Genomic DNA, 23,549 nt, shown 5'->3' with positions numbered 1-23,549 from the left:
AGGCTATTTGAACCACCCCACCGTCGGCACTCGGATAGTAATCTTGGGCATAGCATTTTACCAAATCACCTCATTCTTTGGGGCACACGTGAGGAACACAAATGCGAACAAGCCTGAATGGTCCCCAGGACAATATGCAACTGAAAACTCACACCCCAGAAGTGACTCGAACCCATACTCCCAGAAGCAACGCAACTGTTATGTACAAGATGCCTTAATCCACTTGACCATCATGACCGGACAAAATGAGGTGATAGCCGAGGCCATTTGAACCACCCCACCGCCGGCACTCGGATAGTAATCTTGGGCATAGCATTTTACCAAATCACCTCATTCTTTGGGGCACACGTGAGGAACACAAATGCGAACAAGCCTGAATGGTCCCCAGGACAATATGCAACTGAAAACTCACACCCCAGAAGTGACTCGAACCCATACTCCCAGGAGCAACGCAACTGGTATGTACAAGACGCCTTAATCCACTTGACCATCACGACCGGACAAAATGAGGTGATAGCCGAGGCCATTTGAACCACCCCACCGCCGGCACTCGGATAGTAATCTTGGGCATAGCATTTTACCAAATCACCTCATTCTTTGGGGCACACGTGAGGAACACAAATGCGAACAAGCCTGAATGGTCCCCAGGACAATATGCAACTGAAAACTCACACCCCAGAAGTGACTCGAACCCATACTCCCAGGAGCAACGCAACTGGTATGTACAAGACGCCTTAATCCACTTGACCATCACGACCGGACAAAATGAGGTGATAGCCGAGGCTATTTGAACCACCCCACTGCCGGCACTCGGATAGTAATCTTGGGCATAGCATTTTACCAAATCACCTCATTCTTTGGGGCACACGTGAGGAACACAAATGCGAACAAGCCTGAATGGTCCCCAGGACAATATGCAACTGAAAACTCACACCCCAGAAGTGACTCGAACCCATACTCCCAGGAGCAACGCAACTGGTATGTACAAGACGCCTTAATCCACTTGACCATCACGACCGGACAAAATGAGGTGATAGCCGAGGCTATTTGAACCACCCCACCGCCGGCACTCGGATAGTAATCTTGGGCATAGCATTTTACCAAATCACCTCATTCTTTGGGGAACACGTGAGGAACACAAATGCGAACAAGCCTGAATGGTCCCCAGGACAATATGCAACTGAAAACTCACACCCCAGAAGTGACTCGAACCCATACTCCCAGGAGCAACGCAACTGGTATGTACAAGACGCCTTAATCCACTTGACCATCATGACCGGACAAAATGAGGTGATAGCCGAGGCTATTTGAACCACTCGAACCCATACTCCCAGGAGCAACGCAACTGGTATGTACAAGACGCCTTAATCCACTTGACCATCACGACCGGACAAAATGAGGTGATAGCCGAGGCTATTTGAACCACCCCACCGCCGGCACTCGGATAGTAATCTTGGGCATAGCATTTTACCAAATCACCTCATTCTTTGGGGCACACGTGAGGAACACAAATGCGAACAAGCCTGAATGGTCCCCAGGACAATATGCAACTGAAAACTCACACCCCAGAAGTGACTCGAACCCATACTCCCAGGAGCAACGCAACTGGTATGTACAAGACGCCTTAATCCACTTGACCATCACGACCGGACAAAATGAGGTGATAGCCGAGGCTATTTGAACCACCCCACTGCCGGCACTCGGATAGTAATCTTGGGCATAGCATTTTACCAAATCACCTCATTCTTTGGGGCACACGTGAGGAACACAAATGCGAACAAGCCTGAATGGTCCCCAGGACAATATGCAACTGAAAACTCACACCCCAGAAGTGACTCGAACCCATACTCCCAGGAGCAACGCAACTGGTATGTACAAGACGCCTTAATCCACTTGACCATCACGACCGGACAAAATGAGGTGATAGCCGAGGCTATTTGAACCACCCCACCGCCGGCACTCGGATAGTAATCTTGGGCATAGCATTTTACCAAATCACCTCATTCTTTGGGGCACACATGAGGAACACAAATGCGAACAAGCCTGAATGGTCCCCAGGACAATATGCAACTGAAAACTCACACCCCAGAAGTGACTCGAACCCATACTCCCAGAAGCAACGCAACTGGTATGTACAAGATGCCTTAATCCACTTGACCATCATGACCGGACAAAATGAGGTGATAGCCGAAGCCATTTGAACCACCCCACCGCCGGCACTCGGATAGTAATCTTGGGCATAGCATTTTACCAAATCACCTCATTCTTTGGGGCACACGTGAGGAACACAAATGCGAACAAGCCTGAATGGTCCCCAGGACAATATGCAACTGAAAACTCACACCCCAGAAGTGACTCGAACCCATACTCCCAGGAGCAACCTGATAAGGTTGCTCCAGGTCTCAATAAACCTGATAAGTATGGAATAAAGCTCTACATGCTTGCTGAATCCCATAATGTTTACATCTATGATTTTGAAGTTTATGCAAGAATTGGGAAGACGATGATTGAAACGGTAAAGAACTGCTCCTGCTGTTGTATGGTACGGTTGTTCCGTCCGGCCACTGGAGTTGTTGTCAACCCGGCGAGGTGTGAGGACCTGGGTGTCGCTGCTGACGTGGCTTGTGTTACGTGTTTATGCTGAGGCGACCTGGGGCTTTGACGGTCTGCAATCATGTGGGGGCCTGTGCCCCCTGGCAGCAGGTAGCCCTCCATTGGCCTGAAGTTCTTGGGGATTGCTTCTTACCATGCTGTGGAGCTGGGTGTTGATTGATATGCTACGTGTCCCAGTGAAGTCTGTGTGTGGGGTGCAGCTGCTTGCCGGACGGCGGGCGATTGAGAAGTTCTACTCTCCGGTGATTTCTCACGATCTCGTAACGCGCTATGATGGGCGCTCATTCAATCTTCCTGGAGATGGTGGGTCGGTGACCCTCTCTGACCGTTGTGGAGCCACGACGTATGTGGCAGTGCAAGGGATGCCTTTTGAGTTCCCTGTGGATCTTCCTGTGTACTGTGTACTGTGCTCCCTGTGTACTTTGCCCAGTTTGGGCGGGTCCTACATATGAGTATGAATGCTGTCCTTACCAGGAGATGGTAAGGGTTCCTATGTGGGACCCGCACTCTCACTATGCATCTCCGGGATCCTGTTCCGTCCTCCATCATGCTGTTTGGGATTCCGATTCGTGTTTTTCACGCAGCACAACCTCGGACATGTTTCAGGTGCGGCCAACCGGGTCACCCCTGTTAACCTCTTCCGGGAGGATGATTTTTCCCCGTTGTCCCCCTCCCCGCTCAGCTCGTTGTCGCCGTGTGGGGGCTTAGTGGGCGGCTGCCGGAGTGTGATGCTCCTTAGGACAGTCCTCTGTCCTTTTCTAGCCTTGTGCTCCTGCTGCTGTCCTCTCCAATTCTGCTGGGCACCTTTTTCCTTTTCCTTCTGTTTCGTTTTTCTCCCCCCCTCTTCTCCTATCTGCTTGCCGTTTCCTGCCGACCTTTTGCTCGTTCTGGTTCTTCCCTTGGACTTCTTCTATTTTGACGCCCGGGTGCTTGAAGAGGCATACTCTTGCACCCGTAGAACTGTAGTACCCGACGTCGAGAACGAGGGGAACCTTTTATTGTCAATCCCCCTTTCGTCACTGAACCCGATCTCGACGGACTGTCGGTTTCTTAAGGTGGCGTTTGTGGGGCGTATACTCACGACGCACCCCTAGGAGGCCCCGGCAAGATCGGCGATAGCTTCTTGTTGGGTGTCCTGCCTCTAATTGTGGCTCCATGGTGGGTGTGGGGGCACATTCTTGAATGAATTCTTCTTTTCGTAATGATGATGACCCCTGTTTCGGCTGCTTCTGGTTTACCTTTTCAGGCTCGTGGGGTGGGCGACCAAGCCCCCGAGTCGGTCCGCGTTGGAAGACCGGGCTCTGTAGCCTCCGCTGCATTGGGCCCCGACCTTGCTCCTCCTTTGGCCTCTCTGACTCCTTCCTCTGGCTCCCCTCCCTCCTCTGTGGTTGGGTCGAGCCCCAAGCCCCCAGTGGTGACTACCTCGTCCCCTGGCGCGGCTCCTTCTCTAGTTGTAACTACTGCGCTTTTTAACCCCTCTCTCTCTGGGGCTTCTCACCGCCGTCCTCGTCACGGCCGCCCTCGCTCGATTCCTTCCAGTTCTGCTACCTATCAAGCCTTGTTTGGTCCCGCTTCGTGGGCCAAATATTTTGATCTCCTCCCTCTTGATTCTGCGCCTCCTGACGATTTCTCCCTCCATCGACATCTCGTTGATTCCGTGGATGCCTCCATTACTTTCAACTCCACTCGTCTCGGTACACGTGTCGTTGCTGCTCCTTCCCAGGATGCTGCTTCCCGCTTGGCTGCCTTATCCTGCCTTGGCGAGACCCCTGTTCGGGTCTCGAAGAACGCTCAGTTGAATGCCAGTGTTGGCACTATTTTGCTCCCGCCCCATGTTGCGACCGGTGTTCGGGACCTGCGCGACTGCCACGACGATATTCGACATATCCTTGCTGCCCTGGGCCATTCTATTCTCCAGGTGGACACGTTTACTCGTCCCACTCATGGTAGTCGCCGTCAACCCCTCCGGGTTGTGAAGATTACCTTTGATGGTAGGACCCTTCCACCCTCTGTCATTCTTGCTGGTGCCAGGTGCTCTGTCCAGGAGTACATTCCTTCTCCTCGGCTCTGCAACAAGTGCTGAAGGTTTGGGCATGGTGCCCTCCGCTGCTCCGGGACTGTCTCTCTCTGTCCTTTGTGTGGTGGCGAAGGTCACTCTAAGTCGGAGTGCACTTCTCCCCAGGCTCGTTGCCTCAACTGCAGTGAGGCCCATCCTACCTTCTCCCGTGCGTGTGTCCATTACAAGCTTGAGGCAGCCGTCCTCAACTTGAAGCACCGGGAGCTTTTATCTTTTCCTGAGGCGAGACGCCAGGTTCGCCGGCTCCCGCCTTATGCTAATATCTCTTATGCTCGCGTGTTGCGCTCTTCCTCTCCTCGTCCTTCCCGCCTTCCTCAGACTCACAACCGTTTCCGGGCCTTGGACCCTGATGCGCCCACTGCCCCCTCCTCTGTTCCTTTGGGTTCTCTCCCGAAGGATCCTCCTCCTGGTCCTCTGTCTGGGGTTCCCCTTCCTTCTACCCGGTCTGTCGTGTCTCCTGTGTCTTCTTCCTCGTCTCCCTCCGTTCCTCCTTCCCATCCTTCCCCTCCGTCTCTTGACTCTCCCAGCCGCCTGTCGGTGCGAGCTGATGTCCATCGCTCTCCAAACGGCCGTCATGTGTGCTCTCGTTCAGCTTCTCCTGTTGAGACGCTAGAATCCGTTGCCCAGTACGTGGTTGCTGGGACACCTGTCTCTTTACGTCAGAAGCGTAAACCTGGCTCCTCTCCTTCCTCCTCCCCGGCGGGTAAGAAGGTTTCGCTTTCTTCCTCGGCCCCTACTTCTGCCTCTCTCGCTCCTTCCCCTCCCATTTCGGTGGTTGCGCCCCCTGTTCCTGCTATGGAGGTTTCTTTAGCCCCCGCTTCCCTCTCAGTTGCTGCCCTTGCTGAGGTACGCTCCCCTCTTTCTACACCTCCTCTTCCTGCTGCTGTCCTTGCCTGCTCCTCTCCGTTGTCTCCTCCTCTTCCTCCTCCTCCTCCGGACCCCGCCCGCCCACCTCTGATCTGTTCTCCCGTTTCCTTCCCTCCATCTTTGCTCAGTTTACCCATGCCCCCTAACCCTGACTTTGCTGACCCTGATCCCGACCCTGATATTCTTTAACGTGCTCTGTTGCTCTTTCGTCTTTGTTTCTTCCTTGTTCTCTGTTTTTGTCCTTTCTCTTCTCGTCGTTGTCCATTCTTCAATGGAACGTTCGAGGTTATTACGCCAATTTCCTCGAACTCCAACTTCTGATTTCGCGGTTTTCGCCCCTTTGTGTCTGTCTCCAGGAGCCGATGCTTGGTGCTCGTCCTGGTCGTTTTCGTGGCTATTCCTTTCTCTTCCCCCCCCCCCCCCCCCCAGCTGTCGCTGGGGCTTCTAATTCTTCTGCTCTTTTAATTAGTGCTGATGTTCCCTTTGTTCCTTTACTTTTTCCTTCACCTCTCCATTGTTCTACTGCTCGTGTCTTTGTGGGGAAATGGTACACTGTTTGTTCCATTTATCTCCCCCCGAGTGTCCCGCTTTCTCTTCCTGATTTGAAACACCTCCTAGCCTCCTTGCCGGAGCCTGTGCTCCTGCTGGGTGACTTCAATTGTCGTCATTCTCTTTGAGGTGACGTTCTGACGAATACCCGGGGTCGCCTTCTTGAGCCGTTTCTCCTCTCTTCTTCCCAGTCTCTTCTGAATTCTGGTGAGCCCACTCATTTGGACTCTCGGACTCGCACCCTTTCTTGCCTTGATCTTTCTCTCTGCTCTTCTTCTCTTTACTTTGATTTCACGTGGCGGGTTCTTGATGACCTCCATGGAAGTGATCATTTCCCCATCCTTGTTTCCTTTTTCTCTTTTCGCCCTTCCCTCTCTTTCCCTAGGTGGCAGTTTGCTAAGGCGGACTGGACCCTATTTTCCCTCAGTGCTACTCTCTCTGACCTCTCCCTTCTGCCTCTCTCTCGCGCTCTCCTCCTTTTTCATGACACTGTCTTCAACGCTGCCCTCTGCTCTATCCCTCGCTCTTCCTCCCGGGGTCCGCGGAAGTGCGTTCCCTGGTGGAATGCGGACTGTGCTCGGGCTGTCCGCTATAAGCGTGCAGCCTGGAAGAGGCACCGCCGTAGGCAGACGACCGATTCTTTTCTTTTCTTTCGGAAAGCGAGTGCGGTGGCCCGTAGGGCCATCCGTACGGCTAAGCGTGAATGTTGGGCATCTTATGTCTCAACAATTACGTCCGAAACCCCTCTGGCCCAGATCTGGAAGTGTATCCGCAAGATAGCGGGTAAGTTCGTTCCCGATGTTTCACCGGTCCTTCACCTCCATGATACTCTTGTGGCGGACCCGTTGCAGGTCGCTTCCGAACTGGGTTCCCACTTTTCTTCTGTTAGCTCTGGTCTTCATCTTCCCCAATCTTTCCTTCTTCGTAAACCTGTCCTTGAGTCTCGTCCTTTAGATTTCTGCACTCATCTTCAGCTTCCCTATAATGATCCCTTCTCTCTCTCTGAATTTCGTTCTGCCCTGCCCCTCTGCGGTTCTACGGCGGCGGGCTCCGATGGTATTCATTATGAGATGCTTCGCCATCTCCCTCCCAGCACGTCTCAGTATTTACAGAGTCTGTATAATCGGATCTGGGAGTCGTCGTCAGTTCCTGAGGACTGGCTCGATGCCGTTATCCTCCCTGTTCGCAAACCGGGGTCTCTGGGTACTTCCCCTAAGGGCTTTCGCCCTATTGCTCTCACTAGTTGTGTCTGCAAACTCTTTGAACGTATGGTTAACGTTCGTCTGATGTGGTTCCTGGAACACCATCACCTCCTCTCCCCTTCTCAATTTGGTTTCCGCAAGTGCCGCAGCACGACAGATGTCCTGGTGAACTTGGAGGTCTATATTCGTACTGCTTTTGCTGTGAAGACCTCCGTTGTTGCCGTCCTTTTTGACCTGGAAAAGGCTTACGACACCACTTGGCGTTATCATATCCTATCTCAACTTCATTCTTTTGGCCTTCGTGGTCATCTCCCTCTCTTTCTCCGCAGCTTCCTCTCTCGTCGTTCCTTTCGGGTGCGCCTTGGTACCGCTCTCTCTCCCTCTTTTCAGCAATACGAAGGTGTGCCCCGGGGTAGTGTTCTGAGCACTACTCTTTTTCTCGTTGCCCTCAATGGTCTTCTTTCCTCTCTTCCTTCTGGTGTCTTCTCCGCTCTCTATGTCGATGATCTTACCCTTTGTTGTCAGGGTGATGATTCGCCTCTCCTTTAACGCCGGCTTCAACTTGCAATTGATGCCGTGTCGTCTTGGGCCACAGATCATGGCTTCAAGTTCTCTACTTCTAAGACTTGTGCCATGACTTTTACGCGGAAACGGGTTGTACTTCGTCCCTCTTTGTCACTTTCTGGTCATCCCCTTGAATACAAAGATTCCGCGAAGCTTTTGGGGTTATTCCTTGACACTCGTTTGTCTTGGTCTCCCCATATCTCTTACCTCCGTGTTGAGTGCTCTAAGGCCCTTACCATCCTTCGGGTCTTGTCCCATACTTCTTGGGGGGCAGATAGGCGCACTCTTCTTGCTTTACATTCCTCTCTCGTCCTGTCTAAGCTCGATTATGGTTGCCCTGCTTACTCGTCTGCTTCTCCTTCTACTCTTCGCCGTCTTGATGCTTTGCACCATACTGGGTTGCGCCTCAGTTTTGGTGCCTTTCGTTCGACTCCCGTACTTAGCTTGTATGTTGACACTGGCTTCCTGTCTCTCCAGGACCGCCGTGATCGCTACTGTCATCGCTATCTTGCGCGGTCCTTGTAACATCCTTCCTCTCGCCTCTGTCGTGCTTTAACTTTTACCCCTCCTGCGGTTCCTGTTCCTCTTCACCACCTCCCTCCTTCTGTCCGGTTATCTCGTCTCCAGGATTCTCTTTCCGTTCGTATTTCTGATGTTTCTCCTCGTGTTGTTCCTTCTTTACCCCCGTAGAGAGTCCCTCTTCCGCGGTTTTGTACATCCTTGACCCGTATCACTAAAGCTTTTACCCCTCCTACGGTTCTAAAACGCCTTTTCCTCGAGCACTTTTCTTCTCACTCCCGCTCCGTTTCTGTCTTCACCGATGGGTCTAAGTCAGCGGACGGTGTTGGCTACTCTGTTGTTTTTCCTGATCACACTTATATGTGTCGCTTACCTCCAGAGACTAGCATCTTTACAGTGGAACTTTATGCTATTCTCTATGCTCTTCGTCTCCTGCTTTCTCGTTGTCAGTCTTCCTTTGTAGTTGTTGTTGACTCTCGTAGTGCCCTCATGGCTCTCGGGTCCTTTAATCCGGTTCATCCAGTAGTTGTCGAGATCCAGCATTGGCTGTTTCTTGTTCACAGTAAATTTAAGTCGGTTGAGTTTTGTTGGGTTCCCAGCCATATTGGTGTGTCTTTAAATGAGCGTGCGGATGCTGCCGCCAGGGAAGCTGTCCGCTCTTGTCCCATCTCTCGTAAAGGCATTCCGTATTCCGACTTTTACCCGGTTATCCATTCCTCAGTTCTTACCCGTTGGCAGGCTTCTTGGTTGTCTGTTACTGGTAACAAGCTACGTACTCTTGAATGTTGTGTTTCCTCGTGGCCGTCCTCCTTCCACCGTAACCGGCGGTGGGAAACAGCTCTGGCGAGGTTGCGTATTGGCCATACTCGCTTAACCCATGGTCACTTGATGGAGTGCCGCCCTGCTCCTTATTGTCCTAGTTGCATTGTCCCTCTTACGGTCGTGCATGTCCTTCTTGAATGTCCTGACTTCCAGGACGAGCGTGTGTCTTGCTTTCCGACCACCCCTCGCGGTCGCCTGTCCCACGATAGAATTCTTGGCGACTCGAATACTTTTGATATCGTTCGCCAATGCGTTTTTGTTCTCGTATTGGCATCCTTGGTGATATTTAGCGCCCTCTGATTATTTTGCGTATTTGATGGTGCTACATAGCCTTCCCGGTTTGGTGCCTTCTTTTGATAATTGCTTACTTACTTTCCCCGTTGTCGGCCCCTGACCTGTCTCCACATGCTGGACCGTGTGTTGATTCCCTGCCAGTTTCTGCCCCGGTGTTGGAAATTAATTAATTGGATTGTGGAAGAAGAGTGCGCTTGGACGTCTGGATATAGGCGAACAAGGGAGAGACCTTGAGATAAGACCTCTTAACCTGGACATATTTCCTCTACAGAATATGGTTCAAGTCCACACCAAGGGGCAGACTACCTTCTCTTGAGGTTATCATGAGATGATTTTGGGGCTTAACGTCCCCGCGGCCCGGTCCTCGACCAGGCCTACTTTTTGTTATTAACCCCCCAGGAAGCAGCCCGTAGCAGCTGTCTAACTCCCAGGTACCTATTTACTGCTAGGTAACAGGGGCATCAGGGGTGAAAGAAACATTTTGCCCATATGTCTCCGGCTCCACCGGGGATCAAACCCAGAACCACAGGACTACAATCCGAAGCGCTATCCACCCAGCTGTCAGGTGGATCCTTTGTCCCAGGATCACCATGCAACAGGCGCATATGGATTAATATAGTTTTGGTGAGGCGAAGCCAGGACAGCTGGTAGCTAAATACCTAGACAGAGTCGTCATCTGGGGTTCCACTTCCCTGAATGGTTTCTCACCGGAGGGTGGATGACCTGTCCGGAGCCCCCGAGTGGGTATGGCAGCGACCGGAGGGACCCCATGTGCCAAATATCAATCCTCCCGCAACGGGGACTTGCTAAGAGTTCTTGCTTTGAATTGTTTTCCATGTATGCTGTTGTCAAGTAACCATACCTGCCGCTTAGGCAGCCTGTTGTTTTACCTAAAGCCTTAGTTCTTTTAAAATGATATACTGTGCACCCCTCCCTATGTGTGCTGTGTCTTATATAAGAACAACCAAATAGACAAGATGTTTCCATTTTACTCTCCCATTATTATTATCATCTTAACTCTTGTGGGTGAGAATGCCATCTAACCATTATTTTATATTTTTTAGTTTGTTTTGTTAGGAAAATATTCATGCTTAGGGGTACCTACCTCTCCCCATGCCTAGTGGTTGTGGAGAACAGGTGCCCTGAAGCTTTATAAAAAGCATATACCCCATCCCACCCGAAGGGGCAAGGGCATGCAGGGGACAAAATAGTTTCAGTTAGTGTGAATCGATAGTGTAACACAGTGTAGTGTATCGATAGTGCACAGTGTAACTTACATAGTTGCCGAGCTGAAGACTGGAAGCAACCTGCCAGGCAGCAAGTGAGCGACACACTGCCAGGCGCAGTCACATGCTAGCAAGGCTTCTGCTCTCCATAAATAAATATTAGTAATGATCCTTGTAGTTTTTTTGCGGATGATTAATTCACTAGAGATGCGCGTGCGTGTGTGTATGTGTGTGTGTGTGTGTGTGTATGTGTGTGTGAGTGTGTGTGTAAATATACACACCTACTTGTGCTTGCAAGGGTTGAGCTATGGCCCTATGGTCCCGCCTCTCAACTGTCAATCATCTGGTGAAATATATGTATATGTGTACTCACTTAGTTGAACTCACCTAGTTGAGCTTGCGGGGGTTGAGCTCAGGCTCTTTTGTTGTGCCTCTCAACTGTCAATCAACTGGTGTACAGATTCCTGAGCCTACTGGGCTCTGTCATATCTACATTGGAAACTGTGTATGGAGTCTGCCTCCACAACATCACTTCCTAATGCTTTCCATCTGTTAACTACTCTGATACTGAAAAAGTTCTTTCTATCGCCCCTGTGGCTCATTTGGGCATTCAGTTTCCACCTGTGTCCCCTTGTTCGCGTACCACTTGTGTTAAATAGCTTATCTTTACCTACCCTGTCACTTCCTCTGATATTTTTTTAGGAAGTGATCATGTCTTCTCGAGCTCTCCTGTTTTCCAGCGACGTTAGATGCATTTCACGCAGCCTTTCGTCGTAACTTATGTCTCTTAGTTCTGGGACTAGTCTAGTGGCATACCTTTGAACTTTTTCCAGCGTCGTCTTGTGTTTGACAGGGAACGGGCTCCATGCTGGGGCCGCATACTCCAGGATTGGTCAAACATATGAGGTATACAAGGTTATGAAGGATTTCTTACACAGGTTTCTGAAGGCAGTTCTGATGTTAGCCAGCCTTGCATATGCCGCTGATGGTATTATTTTGATGTGGGCTTCAGGAGACAGGTTTGGGGTGATATCCTCCCCTAGCTCCTTCTCTGTCCGTTTCATGAAGTATTTCAGCTCACATTTGGTATCCTGTGTCTGGCCTTCTATTTCGTCTGCATAGTTTCATTACCTTACATTTACTTGGGTTGAACTTTAGTAGCCATTTTTGAACTATTCCTTCAGTTGTTCTAAGTCATTTTGAAGTCTCATACTATCTTGCAATGCCTAAATCCCCCTCATAACTTTTGCATCATAAGCAAACATTGAGAGGAACGAATCTATTTCGTCTTGGAGATCATTTACATATATCAGAAACAGTATAGGTCTAGGATCAGATCACCGTGGGACTCCACTGGTGACGCTTTGCTACTTTGAGACATCCCCCCCTCAGAGTGATTTGCTGTCTTTTGTTGCTTAGGTACTACCTTATCCAATGGAGTACTTTCCCTTTCACTCTTGCCTGAAGCTCCAAAATTGTGAACTAGTTTCTTGAGAGGAACTGTGTCAAAGGCTTTCTGACAATCCAAAAAGATGCAGTCTGCTCACCCCTCTCTTTCTTGTCTGATTTTTGTTGCCTGGTCGTAGAATTCAAATTATTCTGTGAGGCATGATTTGCTATCCCTGAACCAATGCGTATGTTGTGTTACAAAGTTCTTTCAATTCAGATGTTGCAATAGCTTTTTTCTCACAATCTTCTCCATCAACTTGCATGGTATGCAAGTTAGGGACACTGGCCTGTAGTTTACTGCCTCTAGTCTATCACTCTTCTTGCATATTGGGACTACATTAGCAGTTTTCCAAATTTTTGGCATTTCCTCTGATACTAGTGATTTGTTATACACTGTGCAGAGTGGCAGGCACAGCATTTCCTGCTCCTTCTTTTAGTATCCATGGTGAGATTCTCTCCAGGCATATAGCCTTTGTCACATCCAACTCTAGCAAATGCATACTTACCTCCCAACTTGTAATCACAAACTTCTCTAGTGGGGCCTGGTTAGGTATTTCCTCTCTTATCTCTAGAACTTCTTCTTGCTCAAATGTGAAGACCAAAAATTTCTTATTGAATTCCTTATACACTTCCTTGTTGTTTGTAGTGAATCTGTTTACCCCTATCCTCAGTTTCATTACCTGTTCCTTCACTGTGGTTTTCCTCCTGATGTGATTGTGAAGCAATTTAGGTTATGTCTTTGCTTTACCTACTATGTCATTTGTTAATTCTTTCTGCTTATCTTCTCAGCCTGACGTGTTCATTCATTCCTGGCACTCTGGTATTTTTCTCTGCTATCAAGTGTTCTGTTATTTCCATAGTTTTCCACGCCCTTGTACTGTGTTGCTTTGCTAAATTACATCTCTGATTAAACCATGGGTTTCTTATCTGCATTTCTATTTTTCCTTTTGGACTGGGACAAACTTGTCTGCTGCGTATATATATATATACATATATATATATATATATATATATATATATATATATATATATATATATATATATATATATATATATATATATGTATATATATGTATATATATGTATATATATATATATATATATATATATATATATATATATATATATATATATATATATATATATATATATATTGTTACGGTGCCCTCTCCTATTTCTTTCGTTTGCCGGCTTAAAGAGTCATATCAGCTCTCCCTACTGATTCTCTGAGGTTCAGGGAGTCTAATGATATATGTGGCAATCAGACCGGCTGCCAGTTAAGGGAAGGAAGTTATATTATAAGTTGTAAATAATGAGAAATTGGCGCCCTGATATAAAATGAAACAGTTTCCCCTACGGCAGATATGACATTTTGGAAGGGACATTAGCCGATCGCGGATTGGCCGACTTAGGTCGCGGGCGACTAATCAGGGCCCGCCATGATTAGTATCATGGCACCGCCCGGGGCACCGAGTGCCCCGGGCGGCGCCAACGTCAGAGTGGATCCGACCTTGGAAGCGACAGAACGCACCTCGGTCTGCTCTCAAGGATTAGAGGCTCTACAAGCCTTATTCAGTGGATTGACTAGCCATCGCAGCCCACCATAAGTTATTGGAGACCCTGCGCTTCTGGGAAGCAAATAAGGAACCAAGTTCATTGAGCAGAGAAGTGCCAAACTTGGAAAATAGTCGGCGACGACGCTGGGGCGTCGCCGCTGGACGTGAGGTCTGGAAGGTGCAGCGGGCAGGCCTAGCTGTGACCGGGTCACATCCACTGAGAATCTTGGAAGGACGACACCGTGCCTAGGACAAGGAGCAACGCCTTGTGGGAGAGGCGAGTGTGGGAAAAAATAGTGATTAGCTCAGCGCCCATCGATGAACCAGGATTGGGGCAGCTGAATCTCAGGGATTGGAACGGCGACGACGCGAAGGCTCCACGACACCTGAGGACCTGTGGAACGTCCTGGATCGTCAAGGATTGACCCAAGGAAGCGTGGGAACCTCACACCATCGAGGGACAGGCGTCGTGAGCCAGGAATGTAAGGTAGATCATTTTTCCTCCCATTACCTCTTGTGTGAGTAGGCTAGTTAGGCCACAATAGTTACTTATGTATGTGGCAGCAGGACTGTAATACTTTAATAGTAGAATAGGCTGCAAGGCAGCTTGTGTCCAGGACTGTCAGAGGGGACCTTGTGTATGGATGGCAGGACAGTGAAGAAGAGGCGCCGACGTGGTGAAGAGGCCCTCCTGTGAGAGTGTGAGACTCCTGTCTTCCTGCCCAGTTGAAGGAGTGTTGGAGGTCGTGGAAGAAGAGGCTGACGATCTCCAGACTTATTATCCATATTTCCATATTCATGTATTACTTATGATTGTGTGTGTGTGTTCATGTAATTTGCATCAGTAAATTCACACATTTTATCACTGTGTTTGAGTGTGCCTCCATTTATGATATTTCTCTATGAGCATGCACGAAGGTTATCATAGTACCACCTAGGGAACACTACGTTCTCTATAGCAGTTCTTATTGCCTGGAGGGTGGTAAAGACAGCACAGACTTACATAAAAGTGTACCCTTAGCCATCCGATCAGTATCCGTGCCTGAATGGTGGCAACTATTAACGTAGTGGCTACAGAGAGGTAAAGCCACACAGACCTTCCTGGGAGAGTACCCTGGGCCGACAGGCTAGTAGCAGATCCATGGGAGTAGCAACCTTCTGGCTACAAACAATATATAATACACCCACTGAACTGCATTGCTGGGGTGCAGATATAATAACCCAGCTGGCGACCTTGCTAAGAAGAAGATAGAGAAGACAGGCGGGAAAGGAGTTCCTGCAACCTTTTTTTGTCTGGCAGGCAAGACTCAGAGAGGTTATGGTTATAAGGTAAGCCTGAGTCTTCCTTCACTCCCCCACGGGTCTAGGCCGGAACTGTTAACAGCAGTTTCCCCGTGTTTGACTGAAGGGCTTCCAGGGTGAATCAGTGGCACCCCTTTGTGGTGGAAGCAAAGACCTGCGGAGGTGGGCATTGTTGGTCCTCTCTTGTATGACCAAGGAGACTCCGGTGAATCCAGGGAGTCGGAGGGGCTGAGTATTTGGGCCTTTTGAGCCCCTAGCAGCCGAGTGTTAGCAGAGCCCCGACTGGACCACTCCAACGTGACAGAGAACTGGCGACCTTGCCAGGATTCGAACCCCAGTAGCCAAGAACTGGGAACTTCGCCAGGAAGCGTGGATCAAGCTACAGTGTGGCCCAAATTTCAAGACAAGGTTGCCAGGGTACTAATACAGTGTGGCCAGTGAATTCAGTGGTACTGTTACTCAACCGGCTAAGGGACTGAAACGGTGAAATTAGTGCCTACTAACTTGTCTGTGCTGTCGTGTATGCTCAATGATATAAAGATGGAGGAAGACAAAGTAAAGAAATTTATTGACACAAGGGACGAGAGAATTTTGGAAGTGTGTACCAAGGCCCAGCTCCAACAAGTGGCAAACCACTTTGGGATCAGGTTGAGGACGACTAAGGTAGCGGAGCGAAGGATAGAGATCATGGCACAGCTCACGGCTCGAGAGGAAGCGACGGGAGAGGAGCCATCTCAAGAGGAGCCGTAACGAGGAGAGCCGTCGCAAGGTGAGCCGTCCCGACTAGGGCCACCCCAAGCGCCTACCAGTGTGGAGAGAATTCACAGTGAACATGGGAGCAGTGGAAGGTCCAGCTGTAGTAAGAGGAGCCTGCAACTGGAAATAATGAAGATGCAACTGGAAGCCCAGCTGCGACGAGAGGAGAGAGAAGCGCAAATGCAGCGAGAGGAACGTGCGGCTGAGCTGCAGCGAGAGGAGCGAGAAGCTCGGCTGCAGCGAGAAGAAGGAGAGAGACAACTGCGACTGGAGGAGATAAAGGCAAAGAAAGAAGTCGAATTGCGTCGCGTTGAACGGGGTCTGCCCTCACTACCTGCACGGCGGGATGACCTCAAGGTAAGGGAACGTGACTTACCTACGTTCGAACCACAAGAAGCTGAGGCGTTCTTCGAACACTTTGAACGGATAGCAACTCTGAAGGAGTGGCCGGAAGATGATTGGGCTGCTCTGGTCCAGGGCAGGTTGACTGGTGAGGCCCGGGAAGCCTATAACATGCTGGACCTAGAGGAGTGTACTAGTTATGACGCGATTAAGAATGCGGTTCTCCACTCATTCCGGCTGACTCCGGAGATGTACCGGATGCGGTTCAGAGAGTGTACAAGAGCGTCGGGAAAGACTTACGCCGAGACCGCCAGGGATATGGAACGGAAATTCCTACGATGGTTGAAGGCGGAGTCGGTGGATGATATCAAACGACTGATAGTGATGGAGAAGTTCATGTCGGTGCTCCATCCTGAGTTGCGAGTAAGGGTGAGAGAAGCAGGTATTAAGGACCTGAAGGCTGCAGCGGACCGAGCCGACATGCTGGAGGAGGCACTACATCTCAGGAGGGAGGGGCCACCCAGACACTTGCCTTACCCCAGGTCGGGAGGGAACTTTAGGAGTTCAGGAGGAGCGAGGACGAGTGGGGACTCTCCCAAGAGTAGTGTGCCCGATGAAGTAACGCAGTTCAAGAGCTCAAGAGACGCGGGGAGGAAGCCCCAAGCTGTGAGCAGTGGACCTAACTCGGGAGCAAGTGCTGCAGTCCCGGACACGACGGCAGGGAGTCCAAGGAGGACCCAGGGAACGTCTGCAAGTGGTGCCGCCCGAGGGACTGGCGAGTGGCCGCCCAGGGGAGGCAGCCGATGCTACAACTGTGGCGTGAGAGGACATTATGCCCGCGAGTGTGAGGAGCACCAAAGGAATGTAGGATTAATGTTGGAAGAGGAGAGAGTGTTTGTTCACACCCCATATTATAGTGGACCCAACGTGAATGGTTGGGAAATGAAGTTGGGTGAACATCCCTTCGTTTTCGAGGCCAACGTGAAGTTTGGAAAGTCAGACCCAGTGGAGGTGGCCGTTCTTCGAGATACGGGTGCTGACCTAAGTATGGTAACCAGGAGTATTCTCCCCAAGGAATTTAATGATTCACCTGTGGGAGTGGTGAGGATACGCAGTGTGGGGGAGGAATACAGGTTGCCACTTCACGAAGTACAGCTGATTGCCGACTGCGGAGTCGAGAAAGCTATAGTAGCTGTAGCCCCTAAATTACCCCTAGAGCATGTACAGATGGTGCTGGGTAATGACCTCGGAGGAGGCAGGATACAACCCGATTGGGCCAGGAGTGCCTATGTTGCAAGCAGCGGTACAACCCTGCCGGGTGAGGTATCGGTCGTTCCAGATGGTAGTGAGGAAGCCGACTGCGCCAGGGGAAACGTCACCAGAGACGACGACAACGAGGGCGAGAGTGCAGAGAGGTCGTGGAAAACCCCCGACGAAGCCCTCCGACTAAGCCTGATGATGCGTGTGGAGGAGTGGCGAGGAGCAGCTGTACAAACGCCTGGGGCGGTGAAGAGGCTGCAGACCGCACTCCCTCCATACAGAAACGTGAATAAAGTAAGCTCAGTGGATGAGCGAACGGCGGTGAGGGGCAGAGTGGAGGAGCCACGACGCACTGCACCCTATGCCAGCCAGATGGATAGTGGGAGGTGCAAGACGAACCACCGTGGTGAGGTGAGCCACAGGGAGGTGGATGAGCCCGATCACGAACCGAAGAAGACGTCTGCAGAGAAGAGAATCTCATGGAGGAGTGAAGATGTTCGTCGGGAACGAAGGAGCGAGTGGTATAGGAAAGGCAATACGAAGAAAGCAGGGAATAGGTACACCCAGGATAGGCGCCAGCCTAACCAGAGGGGCATTGGGCCATCGCAAAAGCATAGTGTGGAAGAGAGGAAGCTGCTGGATGGAGTACAGGTTACAAGTGCCACTGTGAGGAGACAACGCACCTATGGGAGAAGAGGAATCGAGAAGAGAGAAGATTGGCGAAGAGGAGATCATGAGAGGAAACATGGAGTACCTGTAGGACGCAGTGGAAGTGCAAGACTATCTCGGAGTGCACGACGCGGTGGAGGCGCTGCATGCACTGAATCTTACAGTGGTAACGAGCCGTGGGAGTACACTCGTAGCCACGGAGAGAGGATTTCTTGTAGGTGTTCAGGGAACACCCATCACACCCGGTCCTATGCGAGGTGGAGATACAATGAGGCAAGTGAGTGGCAAGGTGGTATGAGCCACGTCACCAACTGGAGGAGTGACACTTCAGGAACGGAGGGAGCAAGAGTATAGGTTGCCCTCTTGAGTGCTGCTCTTCCGATATGACTCTTATTTTAAGGGGAGGGGTATGTTACGGTGCCCTCTCCTATTTCTTTCGTTTGCCGGCTTAAAGAGTCATATCAGCTCTCCCTACTGATTCTCTGAGGTTCAGGGAGTCTAATGATATATGTGGCGACCAGACCGTCTGCCAGTTAAGGGAAGGAAGTTATATTATAAGTTGTAAATAATGAGAAATTGGCGCCCTGATATAAAATGAAACAGTTTCCCCTACGGCAGATATGACCTTTTGGAAGGGATATTAGCCGATCGTGGATTGGCCGACTTAGGTCGCGGGCGACCAATCAGGGCCCGCCATGACGTCACCGAGTGCCCCGGGCGGCGCCAACGTCAGAGTGGATCCGACCTTGGAAGCGACAGAACGCACCTCGGTCTGCTCTCAAGGATTAGAGGCTCTACAAGCCTTATTCAGTGGATTGACTAGCCATCGCAGCCCACCATAAGTTATTGGAGACCCTGCGCTTCTGGGAAGCAAATAAGGAACCAAGTTCATTGAGCAGAGAAGTGCCAAACTTGGAAAATAGTCGGCAACGACGCTGGGGCGGCGCCGCTGGACGTGAGGTCTGGAAGGTGCGGCGGGCAGGCCTAGCTGTGACCGGGTCACATCCACTGAGAATCTTGGAAGGACGACACCGTGCCTAGGACAAGGAGCAACGCCTTGTGGAAGAGGCGAGTGTGGGAAAAAATAGTGATTAGCTCAGCGCCCATCGATGAACCAGGATTGGGGCAGCTGAATCTCAGGGATTGGAAAGGCGACGACGCGAAGGCTCCACGACACCTGAGGACCTGTGGAACGTCCTGGATCGTCAAGGATTGACCCAAGGAAGCGTGGGAACCTCACACCATCGAGGGACAGGCGTCGTGAGCCAGGAATGTAAGGTAGATCATTTTCCCTCCCATTACCCCTTGTGTGAGTAGGCTAGTTAGGCCACTATAGTTACTTATGTATGTGGCAGCAGGACTGTAATACTTTAATAGTAGAATAGGCTGCAAGGCAGCTTGTGTCCAGGACTGTCAGAGGGGACCTTGTGTATGGATGGCAGGACAGTGAAGAAGAGGCGCCGACGTGGTGAAGAGGCCCTCCTGTGAGAGTGTGAGACTCCTGTCTTCCTGCCCAGTTGAAGGAGTGTTGGAGGTCGTGGAAGAAGAGGCTGACGATCTCCAGACTTATTATCCATATTTCCATATTCATGTATTACTTATGATTGTGTGTGTGTGTTCATGTAATTTGCATCAGTAAATTCACACATTTTATCACTGTGTTTGAGTGTGCCTCCATTTATGATATTTCTCTATGAGCATACACGAAGGTTATCATAGTACCACCTAGGGAACACTACGTTCTCTATAGCAGTTCTTATTGCCTGGAGGGTGGTAAAGACAGCACAGACTTACATAAAAGTGTACCCTTAGCCATCCGATCAGTATCCGTGCCTGAATGGTGGCAACTATTAACGTAGTAGCTACAGAGAGGTAAAGCCACACAGACCTTCCTGGGAGAGTACCCTGGGCCGACAGGCTAGTAGCAGATCCATGGGAGTAGCAACCTTCTGGCTACAAACAATATATAATACACCCACTGAACTGCATTGCTGGGGTGCAGATATAATAACCCAGCTGGCGACCTTGCTAAGAAGAAGATAGAGAAGACAGGCGGGAAAGGAGTTCCTGCAACCTTTTTTTGTCTGGCAGGCAAGACTCAGGGAGGTTATGGTTATAAGGTAAGCCTGAGTCTTCCTTCACTCCCCCACGGGTCTAGGCCGGAACTGTTAACAGCAGTTTCCCCGTGTTTGACTGAAGGGCTTCCAGGGTGAATCAGTGGCACCCCTTTGTGGTGGAAGCAAAGACCTGCGGAGGTGGGCATTGTTGGTCCTCTCTTGTATGACCAAGGAGACTCCGGTGAATCCAGGGAGTCGGAGGGGCTGAGTATTTGGGCCTTTTGAGCCCCTAGCAGCCGAGTGTTAGCAGAGCCCCGGCCGGACCACCCCCACGTGACAATATATATATATATATATATATATATATATATATATATATATATATATATATATATATATATATATATATATATATATATATATATATATATATATATATATATATATATATATATATTAGGAATTTTTGCAACTTTAGAACACTTTCCCACCAGGAAACTCGAACCCTAGCCAGCACAGAAGCCTTCCAGCAACTGGCATAACAGGTACGCCTGTTATGCCAGTTGTTATGCCTGATGAAAAACGTAAGTGACCCCTCACTTGCTCTAGTTGCCCTTGGGAGGTGGTAATATTTGGGGTGTTTAAATGACCCGAAATTACCATCTGTTTTAAGGGTCTGAGCGTGGTACAGTGGTTTAAAGGCGTACCTGTTATGCCAGCTGCTGGAAGGCTTCTGTGCTGGCTAGGGTTCGAGTCTCCTGGTGGGAAAGTGTTCTAAAGTTGTATATATATATATATATATATATATATATATATATATATATATATATATATATATATATATATATATATATATATATGCGGAAAATCCACAGAGAAATATGAAATGAGGTGAACGTTTCGGCTTTGTTAAAGCCTTTGTCAACACCAGACTGACTCAATCTCAGACGCTGTCAGTCTGGTGTTGACAAAGGCTTTAACAAAGCCGAAACGTTCACCTCATTTCATATTTCTCTGTGGATTTTCCGCATAAAATGATCAGTATTTTGTGATCGACAATTGCATAAATATATATATATATATATATATATATATATATATATATATATATATATATATATATATATATATATATATATATATATATATATATATATATATATATATATATATATATATATATATATATATATATATATATATATATATATATATATATATATATATATATATATATATATATATATATATATATATATATATATATATATATATATATATATATGTCGTACCTAGTAGCCAGAACGCACTTCTCAGCCTACTATGCAAGGCCCGATTTGCCTAATAAGCCAAGTTTTAATGAGCTAATGCTTTTTCGACTACCTAACCTACCAAACCTAACCTAACCTAACATTTTGGGCTACCTAACCTAACATAACCTATAAAGATAGGTTAGGTAGGGTTGGTTAGGTTCGGTCATATATCTACGTTAATTTTAACTCCAATAAAAAAAATTGACCTCATACATAATGAAATGGGTAGCTTTATCATTTCATAAGAAAAAATTAGAGAAAATATATTAATTCAGGAAAACTTGGCATATTAGGCAAATCGGGCCTTGCATAATAGGCTGAGAAGTGCGTTTGCGTTCTGGCTACTAGGTACGACATATACATATATATATATATATATATATATATATATATATATATATATATATATATATATATATGTGTGTCCTATCTAGTAGCAGAACGCACTTTTTGGCCTAAAATGCAAGGCCCGATTTCCCTAATAAGGCAAGTTTTCCTGAATTAATATATTTTATCTAATTTTTTTCTTGTGAAATGATAAAGCTACCAATTTCATTATGTATGAGGTCAATTTTTTTTTTATTGGAGTTAAAATTAACGTAGATATATGACCGAACCTAACCAACCCTACCTAACCTATCTTTATAGGTTAGGTTAGGTAGCCGAAAAAGTTAGGTTAGGTTAGGTTAGGTAGGTTAGGTAGTCGAAAAACAATTAATTCATGAAAACTTGGCTTATTAGGCAAATCGGGCCTTGCATAGTAGGCTGAGAAGTGCGTTCTGGCTACTAGGTACGACAAATATATATATATATATATATATATATATATATATATATATATATATATATATATATATATATATATATATATATATGTCGTACCTAATAGCCAGAACGTCGTACTCGGCCTGCTATGCATGGCCCGATTTGCCTAATAAGCCAAGTTTTCCTGAATTAATATATATTCTCTAATTTTTTTCTTATGAAATGATAAAGCTACCCATTTCATTACGTATGAGGTCAATTTTTTTATATTGCATTTAAAATTAACGTAGATATTTGACCGAACCTAATTGACCCTACCTAACCTAACCTAACCTATCTTTATAGGTTAGGTTAGGTTAGGTAGCCGAAAAAGTTAGGTTAGGTTAGGTTAGGTAGGTTATGTAGTCGAAAAACAATTATTTCATGAAAACTTGGCTTATTAGGCAAATCGGGCCTTGCATAGTAGGCTGACAAGTGCGTTCTGGCTACTAGGTACGACATATATATATATATATATATATATATATATATATATATATATATATTAGTATATTTTGGTAGCAGTCTTTACTGTAGACATATATTATTAAATATGACCGAAAAAGTAAGATTAATAATTCTAACACGAATTTTCTCTATCTTTCGTACATTTCTTTTCACTATTGGTGGTAATTCAAAAATCAATTCTCCAAAATTCATTTTTATTTCTAGTCTGATGCGACACTTGAGTGAGTTTCGTAAAACTTATTACATTTTTAAAGACTTTAGTTTATACATACACAACTGAATAGAACTTACACATCTCTGATTTGTTTATATCTACATTTGAGTCAGGTGGATGGGGTGAGGTGGCATTAATAGGGTATTAATTTCATCAACACAAGACAGAACACGAAACAATGGGTATTGAATGGAAGTGATTGTAGAAAGCCTATTGGTCCATATTTCTTGATGCTTCTATATTGGAGCGGAGTCTTGAGGTGGGTAGAATATAGTTGTGCATTAATTGGCTGTTGATTGCTGGTGTTGACTTTTTAATGTGTAGTTCCTCGCAAACGTCAAGCCGCCTGCTATCGCTGTATCTATCGATGATTTCTGTGTTGTTTACTAGGATTTCTCTGGCGATGGTTTGGTTGTGGGAAGAAATTATATGTTCCTTAATGGAGCCCTGTTGCTTATGCATCGTTAAACGCCTAGAAAGAGATGTTGTTGTCTTGCCTATATACTGGGTTTTTTGGAGCTTACAGTCCCCAAGAGGGCATTTGAAGGCATAGACGACGTTGGTCTCTTTTAAAGCGTTCTGCTTTGTGTCTGGAGAGTTTCTCATGAGTAGGCTGGCCGTTTTTC

The 23,549-nt window shown here is 47.9% G+C and overlaps 1 protein-coding gene across 1 annotated transcript in view; it reads right to left on the bottom strand.

The window, feature by feature from the left end:
• The window catches only part of LOC123759168 (tetranectin-like protein), a 250,364-nt gene extending 239,517 nt beyond the window's left edge, over positions 1–10,847 (bottom strand). Inside the window, exon 1 of the mRNA XM_069325219.1 lies at positions 10,785–10,847. The gene's annotated coding sequence lies outside the window, so the exon portion shown is untranslated. The remainder of the gene's footprint in view (positions 1–10,784) is intronic.
• Positions 10,848–23,549: the final 12,702 nt, after the last annotated feature.

Source organism: Procambarus clarkii, chromosome 15, assembly GCF_040958095.1.
Source record: "Procambarus clarkii isolate CNS0578487 chromosome 15, FALCON_Pclarkii_2.0, whole genome shotgun sequence".
Taxonomy (NCBI): domain Eukaryota; kingdom Metazoa; phylum Arthropoda; class Malacostraca; order Decapoda; family Cambaridae; genus Procambarus; species Procambarus clarkii.
This window is presented reverse-complemented; position numbering and strand designations above follow the sequence as displayed.